The sequence below is a fragment of the Dermacentor andersoni genome, chromosome 11 (genome assembly GCF_023375885.2).
Source record: "Dermacentor andersoni chromosome 11, qqDerAnde1_hic_scaffold, whole genome shotgun sequence".
NCBI lineage: Eukaryota > Metazoa > Arthropoda > Arachnida > Ixodida > Ixodidae > Dermacentor > Dermacentor andersoni.
This window is the reverse complement of record NC_092824.1, coordinates 114848291-114868901: the sequence shown is the minus strand read 5'-3', so window position 1 is coordinate 114868901 and position 20611 is coordinate 114848291. Positions and strand designations below refer to the sequence as shown.

Here is a 20611-nt window from a genome sequence, read left to right as displayed (position 1 = left end):
ATGGCCTTCAGTGCTTTTGTCATTTGCTCCTTTACCTTTTCCTCGTCCTGAAAACGTCTTCAAGCTCTTGTTTCAGGCTTGGAATTGAAACACGGAGGGCAAAATCCATTGTTCTCCATTTTATGTTGGGCACTTACACCCATTGCTGTGTAGCTGTATATGCGTGTACTTCTGTCCCCTCAGCAATGTTTCCAGTGTTCTCAAGATTTGGTAAATACAAAAACAAAGGAAAACAACAGAACCACTGAAAGCCATAAGCCTGCAGTCTTGGGAAAAAGCAGGAAAACAAGTGAATTACATGTCTGGAAGAATACGTTGAAAGTGATTGAAGTGAAGAAATGTTAAAAAAAATGTACAACTTTCAAAAAGACAATTCTTTGTATTTATGGGTACCTGCCCTTTAAATGCTGCATGCACTGGTAATTTCTAGGAACAGCGAAATATGTAACATCCGAATGTGATCCCTGAATGTCCTGCAGAGCACATTTAATGGACATCCCGTGGATATCCAAATATGATCCCAGAATGTCCCGGAGAGGACACATAATGGAAGATCCTGTGGATGTCGTTTTTTGTCTCATTTGGGAGGATTTGAGGATTTGTATGGGACATCCAAGGGACATCCCACACCTCCTAAGCAGGACATCCCAAGGATATCCAAAGGACGTCAGTGTGTTGTCTGGGTTATTGCTCGTTTCAGCATCCCACAATACATAACACCTCATGGAACGCGCAAACCGTAAGTGGTTCGTAGAAAAGCTTATTACATGCTAAATTATTTAGGGCGCTCCAGAGTTTGCCAGCATTTTTGAGGTCGACGGCCGCCGCGTGAAGCGGAGGAATGAAAAGTCGCAAAAGTCATGTCATGTCCACTTTAATAAACGAATAGACAGTGTAGTTAACTACTTATCACTAATTCTTGGAACAGTTCTGTGCTCCTCCAGTTGTCGACATACTTTCTTCGTACAACGTAGACAGCTAAAGTAACTGAGCCAAATCTACAACTACCGCGGACATGCACGGCGTGCGCCTTCGCTCGTTCGTCGACAGCTGGCGCTGCCTGTCTGCCGTCGTGATCGCGTCCTGGCTTTGACTTCCGCACCCCGAGTAAACAAAGCACGGCAGAAATAGGGGGACAATCTAGCGCGTCCGTAAGCAGTGAAAACGAGAAATCACAGGCCTCTCGATGGGCGAAGCGCGGGTCTGCAAATATTTCCAATCGTCAGCCGGAGTATTTTGAGATCTGCCACTCGTAGAGAGTCACGCTCTTCGCGTGACATGCACTCCAGCAGTGTCGTTAGCTAACGTCGATGCGTCTTCGGCTCCTGGTTGTATGTACTCCGTGGGTAATTGACGCCCCACGCCCCAGTGATACCCTACTCCTGTGATTTCGAGTGTACCATTGCTCCATCCTGTGCATCTTCTTTTTTGTTGAACTTTTCTCTTTCGCTGAATCGGACGCACGCATGATACGGCAGCAATAAAACCATGATGAAAAATGATTTAATTAATTTAAAGTTTCAACAGGTTCAAAACCACATTTGGGTTTATTTTTGCTTAAAGACTGCACAGTTTGGCTCCTCTAGCCATCGATAAACTCTACACCACTTCCTCATCCTCGATCATTCACTCCCATGCAGCTAACAAACAAATAAGAAGAATCAGAGTATAAGTTATAGTGCGCGGTTCTCCACATTTCTATTTTCTTTTATATGGAAATACGTTCATTCAACTATTTCCTAGTGCAATGCTCCTCTGAGTTCATTCAGTAAAGGTGCTTCATATTAGTCTACTCTGGCTTGTAGAAAAGCATGTAGCCGATAACCATGTTATTCCAGCAATGCGTGGTAATAATTATCGCTATGTAAGCATTGAAACTCTGTCGTGGGCGCCACGGGTGATTGTCCGTGAACTACTGCGTTGAGTTTGAAGCTGATAAGAATTAAGTAGGCACTGGACACTGCAAAACAATTTACACCCTTAAAAGTGAGTAAGGGTGTAAATCGGTCTATAACCCATACCCTTACACGTAAGAAAGGATGTAAGGGTATAAATTGGTTTATAACTCATACCCTTACACCCTCGTACATTTTCAGGGGCTCAACTATTTTACGGTGAGGCATAAACAGTAAAGGAAGTCATTAGCCTAGCGGCATTCCTTCCCGTAACATTTTATACGTGCACTTAAAAAGGAGTTCTGACGATTTGTACCACGCGACACCCTCCTGAAACGTTCCACCGGATGCACTGATTATTTTTAAGCATTTTCGCTGATGCGAAATAAATCTGATCAATGTCGGTGCACGGATGCAGCAATGTCACATCGTTCGCGCAGGTTTTCATGACGCGGTCGTCACAACGCCATCTCAAGACGACACCGCAGGCTGTCGCGGTGAATACACGAGAAAAGGCGGCAACACTCACAGAGGAAGGCATTCTCACATTTCTAAACGCGCACATGTGGCCGTTTTCGCCCAAAATAATGAGAATATGAGGATGAGAATATGCGCATAGTATTTAAACCGAAGTTGCGAGAACCTCCATGCGCGCACTTCGCGAGCACTTAGCGAGCAAATGAGGGTTGGGAAACACAAGACAGTTTCATTCTGACGCTAACGACGATCTCGAAATGCCGGACGTGGCATCGTCGACGTTATCGTCTTGACAGAGAGAAAAGTTCGCTGGCGTCGTGTGGCAGCACAAGGCTATATAGGCACGATCATGCTTCTAGTAAAATAAACAAAAGTGCCGCGCCTGTGATCGCATGAGGCCGCTGCGCAAGAACCGAAGCTGTGCGGGCGCACTGCATCGCGACGTCACAACGCATGCACCTCGCGGGTGTGACGAAACAAAATCTAGCTCGTGAAAAACGAGTATTGCATATCATTTGGGCTGCTCTGGCGTTCGGCAGTATTCTCTTTTTCTACTATCGACAGAATCAGGAGCTTTAGAAGGAAGGCAGCAGCAGTTGCTGCGTTCGAAAGCGGTCGTGGCTGCCCAAGCAACAAAAAGACCGTGGCAAAAAGTCGGCCCGACGTCTCCGGCCGACTGCAAAACGGTTGGCCCGACCTCGGCAACCGAGGGCGGCCCAGCTTTGGGGATTGACATTGGCCTAACGTCGGCCGATCGTCGGCAATCGATGTAGGCCCGACCACTGTGGCCGACTTGGCCGACGGCGTCCCATACGAGGGCCTACCAAGGCTTTAGGTACGTAGTCAGTCGGCCAGCCGTAGGGCCATTCTATTTGGCCAACGCAGCCGAGCGCATGCCACACGCGGGCCAGCCATGGCCCTGACGATAATAATGGTCGGCATTGCACCGGCCCGGTGCTGAAAGCCGACGTTGCTTTTGAAGCCCCGAATAATCGTAGCTTTTGCATCATGCATTTACAACAGCATGCGCATCATGCATCATGCTTGTGTGGTGGCCGGCATAGAAGTACCACACGAAAGCGAACGCTTTTTTGTACTTTTCATGCCACATAAATGCCAGGCAAAAGATTCTGATACAGGTCTTTATTTCTTGTAATTGTATATGTACACCGACACGTTCACAAGTTTCAAACACTAGTTCATATTTGGTGGGCTTGAAGCAGGGTCACGGCGCCTTCTTTCATTCCGGCCTCCATCCCTGTCAGCTGCTCCAACCAACCAGCGTTTTGTGACTCCAGCCACTGATGCTAGTGAAGCGTCAGGGAACGTGCTCCTCACAGATGCTGCAAAAAAGCGGCACATATAAGAAAGCTGCCCCCGCTTTATAGTTCAGTTGGTGAGTCGCATTCCATTTGAAGAAGTGAAACAATCAAAAAGATCATAAGTCAGATATTCACGAAACATTAAAGAAACGACAACAAAGCAATATTAGGGACGTGCAAATCAGTATCGAAGCTGTCGGGAAGAGTGGCTGGACGACACAAATCGTGTAAGTACCGGATAGTTGGTAATTTATATGTCGTTAGCAATAGGGGGAACTGAACACGGAACCATAGCAAAACACGCATACACAGTGGGTACTGTGTCTATAGGTAGCGCGGCTATTTACACCACGATAGGTCTTGTTGCTTCCCGTGAGCACTGTATGAAACAGCCGAGTTGAAACGCTGAGACAAAGAACGCGCCGGAGCCCGGAGCGCGCCAAGCGGCACAAGGAGGTGAATAGGTAAATGTCTGGAGAGGCAAGAGGGGAAGCTTATGGCATGATACATATACTTGCTGACATGATGGCAACGATGATAGGTCTATGTTTTGCAGAAAACAGTTAGCATACATGGGTTAAAGCAGAAACAGCATATACAGCATATATTATATGGTGAAGCAAAACAAACTCCTCAAAAGCAGTGGCAAAATATGGACGCCGCAAGTAGAACTCACTTATTACGGCATTATTTTATTAAAGAAAATGCTAATACTGGACGCAGCAAGATGCAATAAGCAGCAGCTTGTTTGAATGAAGAAAAAAAAAACTAAGCATGCAGTTGGTACCGATGTTCGCAACGTGCACTAGAAAGCTGATTGTTATGCCATATTTCTTACTTATATTCGTGATGGCCATGAGCTTGACGAAGGCGTGCTTCCTCCCCTGCGACCCTTTCCAGCTGAACTGCAGTGCAGCTTCATTTGTAAGTATGCCCTGCAGAATAGTGCTCACGGCACGACCGGTGTCCGTTCCTCCGTATCAGGAAAAAAAGTTCACCTGCACGAACCAGCGCACGTAGAGTTAAACCAGACATCCAAATACGTGGTTATCGTGGTCTGTAAAAAATAATGGCCAGGATAAGAAACGCTCTCGTTTTAAATGTTTTAACCACATAAAACAAATATATCTAGAAACAACGTTCTATGACAGAATGGCATATGGCTGCGGTATTGTATGAATGACAAAATGAAAATCATCCAAATATTAAACATGAATACATAGTTTCTCTAAAAAGAAAACACAGCATGTCATTCACCATCTGTTCCATGCGGGAATCTGAAGCTAAATATTCCTCTAAGATACGCTTTAGAGCCGCCCAAGGAAACATGAGGACAGGAAGGATAGGTTTACCGACTTTGGTCGGAATATCAGTGAAAAAAAAAAACCATCCAGGCAGCGCGATAAATGAATACAACACATAGTTGCACAAACAAAATAGCACGCAGACTGCCACGAGACAAATGTATAGGTATACATAACGTCGAGACCGCGGTGACAAAGTATTACACGTAAACTACGAAAATGCAACAAAAGAAAAATTGAGGAAGAACTTACATATGGGCTATCCGCAGGGTTTCACATACGTGTCTTCTTGTCTGATGTTCCTAGATCTACTCTAGTCCACATGCGGTGAAGCGCGCCACACACAATCCATTCTTACCTGCAATGCACCAGACGTATATCATACAGGTATTTACAGTTGTTTTTTCATCTGTGGGAAGGAACGAAAGCAACTTCTAATTAATTATGACTTTTCCGCAATAATAACCAGACAAGCGTCTTACCCAATTTCTTCCCGAATGGTGATAACAGTTCCGAGCGTAGCAGGTCATTCGCACACTGTGCTTCAATTTAAGCAGTGTCGTTCCAGTGTTTCCTAGAGAAAAATTAACGAGAATACAAGACGAAAAAATAATATTAGAAATATATACATGAAAGTACGTCTCACATTTCCCTGTCCCAACTCTCGAACGCTTGATCCGTTCTCATGTAAAGCCTCTTTTTTTTTTCTTCCTGTCAGAAAAAATAAGCCCGAAAGACAAGGAGTTTATCATACGTTGCAAAACCATTTACACAATACAAAGCGACCTTTGTTCACTTGAAAAAGACAGTCATGCATTACACAACGTGAAATTAAAATGCCACTTACGAGTACGCATATCTTGAACGGCGAGATACGGCGGCTCCACTGCATGTAAAGGGCTTGCGCTGTTCTTGTCCATGTCACTTTTGTGTAGCTTGCGTTTATATGCGCCGTCCATGATAACAGAAATGCACCAACTAGTCTACCATGAGACGCGGAACGAGCTGGCATCCAGAGCTAGCATTTGGCGGCAACTCACGCACCCGCGCCATTTGGCGGGAACTCGCCTGCGCCCCTGCAAGCAAGCGGCGTTGGCCTGACGAAGAAAAAATAGACAGCAAGGAAGGTCCCGTTTCGCTTTCTCGCCCCGTCCTCGCTGGTGGGAGCTGATGCTGACAGAGAGAATCGCCCGTCCCTGCTTTCCAAGAACCTCTTCATTCCTTCTGGGAGAGGGAGAGGCGACAGCCCAAGACGACCTCGGTTCCCCACACTTTTCCTTTTTTTTCGTTTTTCAGGCGCTTCCTGTGAGCGCGTTGCCGTTTCCTTTTGGTGTGTGTGCTGTGCACGTGCGTGCGTGCGTGTGTGTAATGAAAATCTGCGTTCTATATTTTGCAGGGATTGGTAGCGCTATACGAATATGTATATACCTTATGTGAACAATAATTTTGACCTCTTCAACGTGTCGAACAGTACTTTGGGTGCTATGTACGTTAGCATGTAGGTTCTGTTTTCTTGTTTGGGAGTATTGTACAAATATCGTATAATCTTGATTGGTTTCCTTTTGTACTTGCTCAGTATTGTATACCTGTTATTACCGGGTGCAATTGTCTTTGTTTTAAAAGTGTCGCTGTAAAGGCTCTGCCAAGCGAAAGGGGGCTGCGGCTTTGTCAATCTGTATCTGACAGCTTTTTCTGCGCCTCTGCTGTCTGTACCTTTACAAGGCAGAAATAAATAATTTGAATTTTAATAAGTATTTATCGTCAAAGCATCACGTCTATATGTGCACGAAGTTCGATAGGTGCATGCATGCATACACAGTCAATACGCTTTCCAGAGAGCTTTGCACGAAAATGGTAGATATGCTTCACAGGAGACGGCGCTTGAAAAAACACTCATGATATACCATGAATTTATTAATTCTTAACTGCTTGATTGTTGAACGTCATTAGTTAATTGAGCGAAAACTGGAAGAATTTGATCTAACTCTAGTTCTTCCCAATCAAATCCACGTCGACAGCAGAAATGCTCTATTTTATGATTTACATTGATTGGCATGCAGCCTTAATTATTCTTAGACGAATCGACAATAGCTAGAAAAATTGCAGATTTTGACATCTCTTCACAATTCGCCTTCGTATAATCGCTTCTTTCACCCTCCCCAGTGAAAACATCCAACTGAAATGTTTTCCTATAACTGTACAGTCCATGAGTCGCCTGCGCTTAGTTCGTTTGACGATTTTTTCTGTGCTGCGACAGGGCCGTTTACAATTAACGCGCCGTTCGCGAACAATTTTGCTTGACTCTTTCTGCAGTTCAGATGACTATTACGAGAACTGTCTAATGCAATATCCACTTGATTAAATTTTGTTCCCCGTTAAACAGTTATTTTCTCGATAGTTTAACTACAAAAGAAGAAAGCAATAATGAACGACACAATAGCGTTGCAAACATATCCGTTTTTGAAGTATTGAAATCTTGTGCTTTTTGGTAAAGCAAATGTAATACTTACGCGATATGTCTTCTTCTTGTGACTTGCACACTGGTCTCCACGTACTCTTGCTCTCATAATAGTGGTCGTTGCATGCGCACCCGCATATATGGCGAAAATAAATTTGATTCTGATTTCATTATTCGCTCTAATTACTAGAGTTCTATCAGTCCAGAACAAAACACAGAACCATCCTTTAGCCGGAAGGTGATCTAACTGCCAGATGAACTGTCACTGACGTCTGTATGTGATGGTTGCTGTTTTTCCCCGTGTGATGAACCGCCGTCATCGCTTTTGTATAGCTGGTATATACTCCGTCATTATATATATTCGTCCTTCAACATTTGTTACGCAAAAGCAACAACAACAAAAAATTGCTGCCTCTCACTTCTTCAAAGGACTGCGCAGCCTGTCGGAACGCACTGGCGCGTGTGAACGCATGGCCTGAAGGTTCAATTTCAAAGTGTTGTTCAATTGCTGCCTGAACCACTCGTGAAGACCTTTCGTGCCCCGTTACTTTATTATGCTAGCTTTTCTTGTGACCGATGACAAGACATTAAATTTGGCGGCCTCTGCAAGACTAAGCTGCATCAACACAGCTTCTTAAATATACGAATTGGCTCAGCGGCTGTCGGACAGTGTGCATGGTCCCTTGTGGCACGTCACTAAAAAACCAATTAAACGCTTAGCGTATATGCACAAAATGATGCGACCACTAATATAACATGAGAGGGGACTTTCGGTCTCACAAAAAAAAAACGATATATATATATATATATATATATATATATATATATATATATATATATATATATATATATATATATATATATATATATATATATATATATATTACACGAAGTGCGCATGCGCACAAGCATGATGCATGCGCATCATGCATCATGCTTGTGTGGTGGCCGGCATAGAAGTACCACACGAAAGCGAACGCTTTTTTGTACTTTTCATGCCACATAAATGCCAGGCAAAAGATTCTGATACAGGTCTTTATTTCTTGTAATTGTATATGTACACCGACACGTTCACAAGTTTCAAACACTAGTTCATATTTGGTGGGCTTGAAGCAGGGTCACGGCGCCTTCTTGATACCTGACAATATTTTTTTCACTGGCCTCTTTCTATAAGAAGGACGAACATTCTAGGCAGCGAAAAAAGTATGAGACATATTTCATCCTGGGGTAAATCTTTTATTCATAATATTCATTCCCAGAAAATATGATACAATGAAACGTTGATGCTTAAAAGCAAAACTTAAAGCGTTTTCAGATCACTGAGAAAGCGTAAGTCTTTATACGAGTTTGGTTTAAATGCGCAACGCAGTAAACAAATCCTTTAATGTAGTTTGCACCCATGATATTTCTTTGCTTGTTCTTGGCTTTAAGTTGGTTGCACTAAAATTGGCCATATGCCGCCGGATATGTTACATATTGCATACCATTAAGGCATATGCACATCACTAGTGCCTTTTCTAGGGATGTGTCATCGCTCATCTCAGCGTTTTCCTGCTGACGGCCGCATATGAGGAGCCTTGTTTCCCCCCAGACACTGCATGACCTTATAAGGTCGCTTAGCGCTATCTGAAAAAAAAAAAAAAATCTTTATACGCAAAGTATAATACTTTAGAGATGAAAATATGTTTCCTTTAGGCTAAATGTGTTTAAACTAGTACCTCTTGCTTTTTCACTGCTTTAACATTGATTGCACTTCTGAGATTTCTCCTACTGACTGCTCTTAAAATGTTGCGGTCCGGAAGTTTTTAGAATTTGGGGATATGGGGAAAATGGTCAAATCACCGCATTAATGAGAGCATGCATTGCAAGCCTGCTTCTGAAGCGACGAATGAAGGCTCAGAAAATTTCAGTATTTTTGATAAGATCAGAAGGAACATTTTCAATTTTGTTCCTTTTTATCAATCCTACTTCCAAACATTTATTTGCTTTCAAATGGGACCTGAAAAACAAAATAACGATGTGCAAAACGCAATTAGGTGAGTCACATAGCTGCAACTGATATTACTCCATTATACTCTTGATAAAAATAAAGTTTAAAAGTTCGAACATAAGTGGCAACGCTTTTGATAGAAGCTTTCATTATAGAAGCAAAAATGAGCTATAAAAACGCAGTTACGCTTAATTCTAAACCCAATGGAGATGGAAATTCTGACAAGAATGGCATTCTACGTGAACTTATCACACGTGAACTTTCACTGTGGACATAGACATGTTTGCAGCTGGAAATCAAGAGCTGCAACGGGCAGAGTACATTCGTGTTCATCGAACACAGTCACACTTCCTCTTTTTAAAGCTAAAAATGTAAAATATGCAGAGCTGCACAAGATAGATATCCTAATGCAGAGTGCAAATGAGGTTACAAATTAAGTAGCGCGTGTGGTTGCAACCTCGCATGCAGCGCTTCGGAGATGCAGGTTACTGTCAGTCGACAAATAGCTCACAAAATTATGAATTTTCACATTATAGGCCGCAGTATACTATGAGCGGCATACGCGGCAACTACACGGCATACACGGCACACCACATCGATGCGTCACTAACAGAGTTCTAAACCATGAGAAGAAGCACAGTGCAAAATGCAGTGACAACTCCAAGCTCGCCACCCTTGCCCGAGGCGAAATGGCAGCGGGCACAGAGAGAACGGTGAGTTGGCGAAGATAAATTAAAAACAATAGAAATGGTGTGAATTTGATACTTCAGCGCAATTAGCTGAACAATTCAGAAAAATCCAACAGCCCGGTGTTAAAACTTGTTAAACAAGCACGATGATGACTGCTATCTATTTCGATCAACGCTACTGCTCGCTTTTCAATAAATTCACCATTACGGCAAATTTTGCACCACACATCATACAAGCACATACCGGAAATCATGACCAATTGGCAGTCAGCCGCTATTTAACAAAAGCGAACCATGAGTATTGTTCTTACCTGTACATTTAGATCGTCCATGAATAGCAGGTGAGGGACCGCTACATATATCCATTATCCATATGGCGCTGGAGCCGTCAGACCGCGGTGGATTCTCTCTCGTAAACTCTCGTAAACTCGGCACAGTGCACAATGTCTGCAGACACCACCGGCGCTGTACGCCATGAAGGTCTGTAGAAGTGAGCGTGGCGATACTATGGCGATACACACCAACTCTGACAATTAGACCGGAAGCTCTGCGCTGCAATGAACGAACGTCGCTCGTGGCAGTCCGCCGGAAAATCCACACGAAAAATGGCCGGGTGCAGTCTTCAAAACACCACGGTCTCCTTCAGCCCTCCCCCCCCCCCCCAAGAAAAGTTTCGCATTCACCGCAGGGCAGTGAGAAGACACACAGCGTTGTTTTCCCTCGCCCACGCTCCGCGCAGATCCCGTGATATAAAACGGATCCGCTATTCGGATTTTTTATATGGGTGATGGAAAGTTCCCACGCGAGCGCTCTGCGGGATGTTAAGCGTGTAATTTGCGTTTCTCACGCGTACGCGGCTCGCTCACGCTCGCACAAGACAGAACCATGGCAGGCAGTCTTGTCCTCATGCTTACACAAAGGAATGTCACGCTTATTTTCGGTCACGGGTGCCTGAAACGTCATCCGCGCCTCACTTACATGCGCGTCACGCTAAAACTCACAGTTTAGCGTGAGATTAAGCGTGGATTTTTTTTTTTTTGTGTATACTGAGGTATTTGTGTTCTTTTACTCGAGGTATTTCCTGGCCCTGTATTGATACTGTCTGTTCACTGTTTTCATTGAGTACTGTTTACCATAAAAGCTGATTTCCTAACACTAAATTTCAAATGTTAAATTCTCACCTTCATGTGCACATATATTCTCCAGGCGTTGCATAACACTCCGCTTGTTAGCTAGCAACACAATGTCGTCCGCATAAAACGAACCTGGAAGCTACTGCTCTACTATTTTAACCGCCTGTTTGTATGAGAGATAAAACCCAAAATTGCTTCCCTCTAGCGCCCTTTTCATACTTACCATGTACATCACAAACAGCAGTCCCTAGTTGATATCAACTTGCTTCTCGCTCCTCATCCCTCCCCATTCAACGCAAACTGTATTTTCTAGGTAGGGCTCTGTCAAAAGCTATATAAAGTCGTTGCCTATGCCTTCCAGAATATCCCACAAAATTTTGTGGTCTACGTTGTCATACGCTCCGGTAATATCTAAAAAAGCCACATAAAACAGTCTCCTCTCTTTGGATATTTCAATACACTGAATAAGAACAAATAAGTTATCATCCAGACGCCTATTCTGAACCCGTTCTGAAGTTCTCCCATACCATTCTCTGCCCATGTTTGCACTTGTAATTTAATTACCTGTATTGCTAACATGTATATTGCCGATATAATGGTCAACGGTCTATATGGGTGAATTCAATTCTTTTCTCCGTTATCTTTATACATTAAATTCATTCTACTTTGTCTCCGGCTGTCTGGTATTCGCCTATCTTGTAAGCCTTTTTCTACTGCTTCCCACAGAGCTTCCTTACTTTTTGATCCTAGTTCGCTAATCAGCCTAACGGGAACCTCGCCTAACCCTATGGCTGTGCGCTTTAGAATTTTCTCTGGTTCTCGTTAACGCTCTTCTTCTTTAAAACTACTTCATCATTCCCTTGGAATGATTCGGTCGTTATTTTTCGGATGTAATTTAATGTCGCATCCCCTTCCATTTTTTTTATCTTAGTCTAGGACATGCTGTTGTGTTCCAGACTTTCTTCTTAATAAGTTTGTGTGTTTTCAAAATATTCTAGGCGCGGCCTTCTTTTTCTCACGTATTTCCGACAACCAACGTTCACTTTCACCTTTGAACTTTGCTTGAACCAGTATTATAACAATAGATTTTTTTTTCTTCCGGTATACTTCTAATTTTCTGTCTACTTCAACCTGTGGCAACTGCACTTTCTATGCCTGCTTATGTTCTCGTAATGCTTTCTGTCGTTCATCGATCGCTTCGGGTATCACGCTGTTCCACCAGCTTTTTTGACTTCCTTTTTGTTTTCCAACAAACGTGTTGCTTCTCCTTCCTAATTTCTCTCGTCATTACATTTAGAAGCTCATTGTATTCCCACTTTTTGCTTGGTCATTTGCCGTGTTCTTTCTCGACTCCCGCGGCTATATTTGTTATTTGTTAAGCGTTCAAATTTGGACTGGCCATTCTTCGCTCCGTGCTCTCCTTCACAACTACATATCCCATTTTCAAAATGGTGCGTTTATGGCCAGTCCTTGTGTTACTACAGTCTTACTCGCCAATGGCTCAACTTATCTCAACTGATCTGAACTTATCATAAATATCTTCCGTCATCAGACAGTAACCAATAGTCGATTGCCTATTTCCAACTTCCCATCTGACCTGACCATCAGATTTACGGCCCGTAATTACGATAACGAGGTTACGTTGCTCACAAAGGTCCAGCAATAACTTCCTGTTGTTGTCGGTATAAACGTCTAGATCCTGTATGTGGGCATTCATGTCACCTAACAGGGTAATTTCGGCATTATTTCCGAAAACGCCTAATATCAGCACTTAGGCATTCCGCTAAGCCTTGGTTCTTCTCTCTGCAATGTTTTCTCGTTCATAAATACGTTAAGCCCAGCCAAGTTTTATTTCCACTCATTGTGCCTGAAAACCAAAGAATGCCCTTGACACTTTGAATATGCTTTTTCCCATTTGAACACTCCGGCCCCCCTCCCTTTCCTTTCGATTTACTTCTGTTGCAACCTTCCCAAACATAATTCTCAATGACTGGTGCATTTTTTAAGTCTCTAAGGTGCGTTTTTTATAACCGCATACACCCCGATTTGTTCTCTATTTAACTGCTCCTCAATTTAAAAGCGCTTTTCCTTTCTTCTGGCGCCCTGCATGTTTATGCAGCCTATTGCATGGCGAGCTCGCTTTTTTTTTTCCGCCTTTCTCTGTGGTACTAATCTGAGGTACCGCCACCTACCGGCCGTGGCCACTCAGACAGACCTCAAATGGCAGCTATAGAAAAGGGCTTTGTCTTTCAGTTTCCGCGTAACAGAATTATGTTTTCCCGCATACTCGATTTGCAATCCGAAGTTATCATGTCTGAAGCTTGTGCTTAAGTTGTATTTTACGCATTTTCTGACAATTTACCCTCAAACATTCATTTAGTTCCATAAGGCTCTTGCGCTTGGCGGGGGCCATGTATGCTGCACTTCCGTATGCATGCGTGCCCGCGTTACGTACGTCGCTTGTGGTGTTAGTGGTGGTTGGTTTCTGAGTAACGTCGTCTAACGTCGGCAATCGTTTCGTTGTACATCCATTTTCACAGGGTGCAATGGAGGAGGGCTTTTTTTTTTTTTTGCTAAGAATACTGCAGGGAACCTGCTGAGAAATATGCGCACAAAGCCACAAACGTGCGAAACCCGCGCACAGCGTAGGCAGAATGTAGCTGTGATACCTTACGTTCACACACTATCCCACAATTTGGAAAAGGTGGCTCAGCGTTACGAGTGTTCGCTGCTCCCCATAAGCTGTAAAAGCTTTGTAGAATGACCGACCCGGAAGCAAGCCAGTAACGTGACTGCGGCATAAAGCACAGGCCGCCTTTTATTGAATACGCATAAGGGGTAGTCTATGAAATTCTTTTAAGGTGCGGAATAGTGTACATTGGCCATACTGGGAGATGTGTTAATGATAGGTTAAGGAAGCACGCAAACAATGTAAAAAAATCCGCGTGAAGGAAAAGATTTCGAAGGTTTTCTGGCAAGTCATTGTCTGACTTGCAGGGACTGTTCGCCCGACCTTGTAAACACTTTCGTTATTAAGAAGAGTAAAACTCGTGTTATACGGGAAATCGCAGAATCTGAACCGATTTCTAGAAGTGAACTTGAACTTTATTTCCATCATCGATGGAGGAGAGGAAAAAAAAGCTGTGTAAGCATGGGGATGTGTCAACATGGCATCCATCACGCTGTCAGACAAATAGTTGGTATATTTACGAATGCGCAGATGATTACACCGGGCTCGGACAGCATGTATATATTCGTGATTCATTCACAATAAGTGTTTTTGGAAGTTCAGCACCCATCCTTGTCCTCTCGTCTCCATCCGTGTCTTCTTGCGCTACCGCCTTTTCAAATTCTTAGGATATATCACGCACTTTCCACTGTGTGTTTTGCGGGGCAAGGAGTAGTATACGCGCGCCGGCGCGTTTCGGCGGCAGGAAGCCCGCTCCTCTCCCCAGCCCCGCTGTAACATGATCGCCGCCTGCACGGCATGAATGGTCCCCGCCTGCTCTCGCGCGACGTGTTGGTGGGGGGAGTGAGGGGGCTGTGTTCGTCTTTACATTCGGGGTCGCGGAAACCAGGCGGTTCGCTTGCCGCCGAACTCACAACTTTCTTTACCAGTGATCCAAGAAGAAGCTGAAAAAGAAAGAAAAAAAAAAGGCCAGAACAAGTTTCGTCCCCTCAGGCTCCGGAGAAAAGCATTCCGTCCGCAAGCAGCAGCGCGAGTTCGAAAAGAAAGGAGACTTCACAGTCTCGAGCAGCGCCGCGCCGTCCGTCACGAATCACCCGAAGAAGATGGCACATGCTCAGTCTGAAGGATTAGACTGAATTGCGCGCAGCCAGTGGCACATAGCGAATGATAAATCATGAATCTGAACATAAAGCACTATTCCATTAAGAGGTCGGTGTGCTGTAGATATACATATGAGCCGAAATCATACGTGTTAGATTTTTTATGAAGGAACGTATTTTTTGTTGCACCGAAGAGAAACGCGCTTACTGCGAGGCACACTCCGTGCTGCGAGGATACAGTTGTCTGTTATGTATGAGTGCCTAACAGAGCGCTTGCCAGCCCAACTGGAAAACCGGAAAGCGGCGTGCCGAGTGTCAAATCGGCAGCCCGCACCATGAGGGAAAAACCTTGCATTGCTATTTGAAAATCGCCCACGCGGAAACAATGCGAGAAAACCTGGGCGAGCGCGAAGTGCTGCTGCAGAAGCGTGCAACAGAGAAAGTCTTGCTGGGACGCACTCGTAAAAAGGGATCCTCGAGCCTTTGGCAAACCATTTCTTGAAAGAAGAAACAAAAATTTAGAGAATGGGTAGTGGGACTCGGTGCCATAGCAGATGAATTGCGCCGTCGTAGCAGCCAAATCATTTCTACTAAAAGGAAGAAAAGATTGGCTGAGAAGATTTCGAGATTGTGTTGCTGTAGGTGCAACACCGAAGTTATACTATTGATGCATTTACGTTTCACAGTCCCGTAGCAAAGCAGGAACAGAAAACCCCTGGCGCTCCCCAGTCATCTCCTGCAAAATGAAGACATCAGCACTTTTATTAGGGGAAGTTAATTCTTAGTATGTCGCATAACGTTTGCTTGGGCTATTTGGCTCATGGGAAACATCATGGCGTGAAAGACGAGGACACAGGGCTCATTCTGTTTCTAGTCCTCTTTTTTTCTTGCGCCACTGTTTTTTTGTTTCCAGCGGTTTCCACATAATATGCATTTTCCTAACCGTAGTTCTATTCTTGGTTCAATACAATTCGCGTTCGCCTTTTGGCAAATGCTCAGCGTGCGTTCAGTGTTATCACCTCGTCGCGCATGTTCTTCCGAAATTTTAAATTGTGAATTCATATCTGACCAATTCATTTTGAGTAAACAATATATCTGCGCCAGCTGTAGTAAATAGATGTTTAACTAGTTTTCTGACACTTTCCTTACGTCAAATATCCAAAAGAGGAGGATACGAATAGTCTTGCCGTGATAAATGAAATATAAAAAATTCACTGTGGAGCAAGGCCTGCATTAGTTTATCTGTTTGGGAATGAAAGCATCACCGCTCGGTACTGCCTGCTGAGCGGAATTCAAGGACTCCTAGCTCCACAGTCTGTAATAATTCGCATAAGTTAACTTCAGGCTGAGCATACGTATGTTCTGGTGCACTTGTCGTTCACACGAGTGAAAGCGCTATTAGTTGATGCATAAAGGAGCTTGAGGGAGGCAAAGAAAGATGCCAAGCATCGTAAAACGCGTCTCTTTTTAGTGGTGGCTGAATGCAGTGGGTGGGGAAGGCGCCTCTGTGTTGCAGCTCTTGGCGCGGAGGCGGAGAGTCCGGGTGGAAGACGGGGGTGACGTTTGTGGAGAGGAGCCGCTTGTGGGAGGGAGTAGGAGGAAAACTAGCAGTGCAGCGAACGTGGCAGCGCGCCGAGGGCAGCGCTAAAGAGCGATGCGATGTCTGGTCGCACTAAAGCGCGGGATACATGGAGCGTTCTTTCACGGCGAACATCGCGCGGCGGAAATAGACGCGGCGGGACGACGCCGGTGGTTCGCTGGCTTCGCTTACAAGCAGCGACAAACGGGCGGATGCCGCCGCGCGCCCGCCGCATTGTTGCCAGACTTTGCGAATATGTTTCTGGATAACAAAAAAAAGAATAAGCTGAATTTTTATTGTATTATTAGTTGTTAATGACTAAACAACTTCGAAAAAAGTTTCATAGAGGCGCTTACCAACGATTTCTACACATTTCATTTAGCTGTGAGCATTTTAGCGGGCTGGCTTTGCGCCGTCTGGCGGGTCTGGCTACGTTGAGTGAGCGGGCACCTGCGATCACCGCGGAGTGCAGGCGTTGCAGAAGGTTTTGTGGATCTCCAAGAGCGACGTTTACTTTGCGTAAAAATAAATTGTGGTTATTGATGTTTACTTCAGTGTCAGTTCCTGTTTTAAAGCCTCCTCCAAGAACTAGCGTTTTGTACTGCAGCTGGAGAGGATAGAATTATCGATATTTGGCGTGAAATGGGCGGCTCTCGTTCCGAGCGTGATCCTCAAGTAACTTGGTAAAAAAAAAAAATTAGAATACTTACTATTCTAAACGCGCGGTGTAAACAGCGCCTGAAGCTGCTGCACCCAAACACGCGTCCTGGCGCCCAAAACATTCCGTGTGTGCACGCACACATAGATCGCGCACTGGTTTTGAAAACTATATACTGAGATAAAGGGGAATGAAAAAGAAATAAAACAACAACAGGAAAGCAGGAGGAATGAGTTTGATGGGACATCAAGGGCGCAAGAATTATATAACTATCCTACAATTAGAACGACAATAAGTTGGCGCGACGAATATATAAATCAACGCGGTCGTGTACCGAAAGCACAAAGGGTGGTATCATCGGGTGATCACTTCCGCATATAAATTTGTTTTCATCAGTACCAACATTGTGAACTTACCTTCCGGATCGGTTCCGATATCGGCGATGATCTCTGTCCATGCCGCAGCTTTCTTTCGCTGGTCCTTGTAGTCCTGGCGACCACAATCCCAAATTATGCCACGTATTTGCACTGCTGAAATGAGCTTATCATTGTATTCTAGTCTCGCTGCTTTCGATGACTTTGCCATGGTTGCAGTGCTGTCCCTAGAGCACTTGGATATTGTGCAGCCTCCGCGCACCTCTTGTATACGCGACAACCGTATGCCGAGTGGGCGCTTTCTCTTCGTACCAACGCTTGGCTTGTCTGGAACACCCGCTTTCTCTGTAAACTATTCTCACGCCTTTCGGCATTTCACGTGGAAGCAGAATCCTTCGGTATCTTCACATGTGCGCTCATTGGACGCTCCCCGGTGCCGTGCGTCACCATGTGTGTCTCATTAGTTTCGTCTGCCGCTCACCTCAGGGCATACAGCTTGCCGTGTACCCTTCTGGATTTCATTAGGCTTTTAGCGTAGCAGTTTCAGTTGTCCCTTTGTATGCTATCTTTGCTAGCGTCGCTTTTTCTATACGTACGCCGACAACAGCATGTGCAAGCTGTGACGCGGAAGTCAGCAATTTATAAAAGTTACTTTATTTAGTGTACGCATTTTTTTTTTATTTGCTTTCGTACGTTTAATTTCTTTTCTCGTTCTGGCTACCGGCCATTTTTGATGATGTGCCTCAGTCGAAAAACGATGCGGGGCCATCAACAATCTTTCCCGATGTTCCAGAGTATGAATGGAAGCCTACTACTTGGAAAAGAGAAGAGCGCAATCTGTGTAATCAAGCACCACCAAGAGTTGCGAAAAGACGAAATATTGTTCACATTAGCCAGTGCTAGCTCATAGCACCCACGCGACGGTTATAGTGACGCTGGCGTCACCAGTAAATTCAAAGAGTATAATGCCCCATCACCCCCGACGAAAGTTAACTTCTTAAAACGAGGAAATGTTATTGAGCACATCGGCACCAATTTTTTTTTTTTTTAGGCTTCCATGATGTACTTATTGGAGTCCGCCGAGTTTACTGCAATTTGACGTTGTAAATATGGGCAAAGTTTACCTTTGCTGTCACTTATTTTCCTGCATTTCGAGTAATAATCAACACTTACGCAGAATAAAGGTTTTAAGCAGGATATTTCACAGTAATTGCAATTTTTGAAGGGGTTGGTAAGAAAACTGTACCGCATATATAATTATCTCTTTCGTGAGCACGCCACTTAAGTTTGTAGACGAAAAATATGTATACACAAATTTGTACTCTTCATTTAATGCTCTGAAACATTCAATATTCGGCTGTAACGATCGATGGTGTCCTTTTCACGCGCAGAGAGACCAAAAGTGCGCGTCCAAACAAGCGCAAACGCCCACATTCCGTCACTCCGCGCGGCCGCGCGACGGACGCTCCCACGGAGGCACCAGCTAAAAAGGAAAAACACACAAAACGTTCGGCGGCCACCGGAAGTCGGTGGGAGTTCGATCGTCGCGACGCCTGGTGAGCACGAGAGGCACTCCCGCGACTTCCGCCGGCGTCGATCGCCGGGCGTCGGTTTTTCCGATCGGTCCGGATAGCCGGCGGGAGTCAAATTTTTGGACGCCGAGGGGCGAGCGTTCGACGCCGGGCGTTTTTCGCCGCCTGGACGCCGGTTTTTCGCTCCATGTATCCCAGGCTTAACCGCTTCAGCGCTCCGCCCCAGAGATTCGTCGGCGCTCTATGATGGCATCTCGGAGGTCATGTTTAGGGCGGTAGGTACAAGTTTAATTTAGTGACGTTTGCTTTGTTAAACCCCAATTATTTCTAGAAGTTTAGTGTTTAAATTACAGTAAAAAAGAATTAGCGAAAATTCATAATATATACCACAGCCCACGTGAAATTCCGCATGTTTACAGAATTAATCCTTGCAAGCATCCCGAGAATTTCCCTTAAAGAAGCATGGCAGGTTAATTCACATATTTACGCGTACGACGAGTTTCATATTGCTTCAGAAAACGGTCCCACACACATATATCGCTGTTTCTGAACGCATTGCGCTATAATGCAGCTGTGTATATATGTAATAGTCACGAAAAGTATAAATTCTGTAAGCATAACAATGTATTACCTTCACCTATAACAAATTTCCCTAGTGAGAATTTTATAAGTATAGACCGACAGACAGGAATTGATATAAAAATTAAATTATGCTACTCATCGGCCTCGGGCGTTGGTCCGACGCGTTGCCATCGTACCGAGCCGGCGACCAACTGGCGGGTCGGGAGTCAGTCTGACAGAGAGGTTGGCAAGACGCCCTCTGCCGACTGCCCGCCGGTAAAGGCGGCGGCCGTTGTCATACCGACCTCTCGCCAACCTTCGCTGGCCAATATAGTCGTTTGACGATCATTTCCCGACGATCGGCCAAGCAGCGGCAGTTGGCCAAGGTTGCTTGGGTGGCTGCTCGTACGGCGATGGTTCCCACGCCGCCCGTGTTGCACAGCACCGCAGCGTCAGCTCTACTGCACCGCTGCACAAGCTGGCTTCCTAACGTGGAGACGTGGTATAATTGCGGATTATTGGCTAAAAAAATGACCGCGGACACATAAGTGGCTGTCCTTTCGGAGTATGCATATACGCAAGGTAACTCTTATATTGTAATGATCGATCATTACGTTTGAAAGGAAATTTGGGGCTCGGACTCGCGTCCCGTTGCATCTACATTTAAGCGTAACATCGCTCCTGAAAATTTTACATCGACGGGTAGTACTTTCTGACGTATCGAAAAATGAAAACAAAACAGAACAACAAGAAAGAAAAAAAAAAAGGGGGGGGGGGGGGGCAACAGGCCCCGCGCGGATCTTTAGGTTATTTGCGTTGTGGAGTGCCAATCATAAAATCGTGAAACTGT

The 20611-nt window shown here is 44.7% G+C and overlaps 1 protein-coding gene and 1 long non-coding RNA gene across 5 annotated transcripts in view; both read right to left on the bottom strand.

Moving 5' to 3' along the window:
- LOC126539539 (phospholipid-transporting ATPase ABCA3-like) overlaps positions 1-20611 on the bottom strand; it is a 143470-nt gene that overhangs the window by 63765 nt on the left and 59094 nt on the right. The gene's annotated exons all lie outside the window — the stretch shown is intronic.
- LOC140214267 (uncharacterized) lies at positions 3501-7162 on the bottom strand. 4 transcript variants are annotated; one of them, XR_011891245.1, is made up of 5 exons: positions 5846-7162; positions 5481-5709; positions 5251-5356; positions 4533-4692; positions 3501-3715 (listed from the first exon to the last, which is right to left on the bottom strand). It is a non-coding gene; the product is annotated as an uncharacterized lncRNA (long non-coding RNA). The 4 variants fall into 4 exon arrangements; XR_011891246.1 differs by lacking the exons at positions 3501-3715; positions 4533-4692 and adding an exon at positions 4727-4751 and having other exon boundaries at positions 5846-6958; XR_011891244.1 differs by lacking the exons at positions 3501-3715; positions 4533-4692 and having other exon boundaries at positions 4699-5407; positions 5846-6964.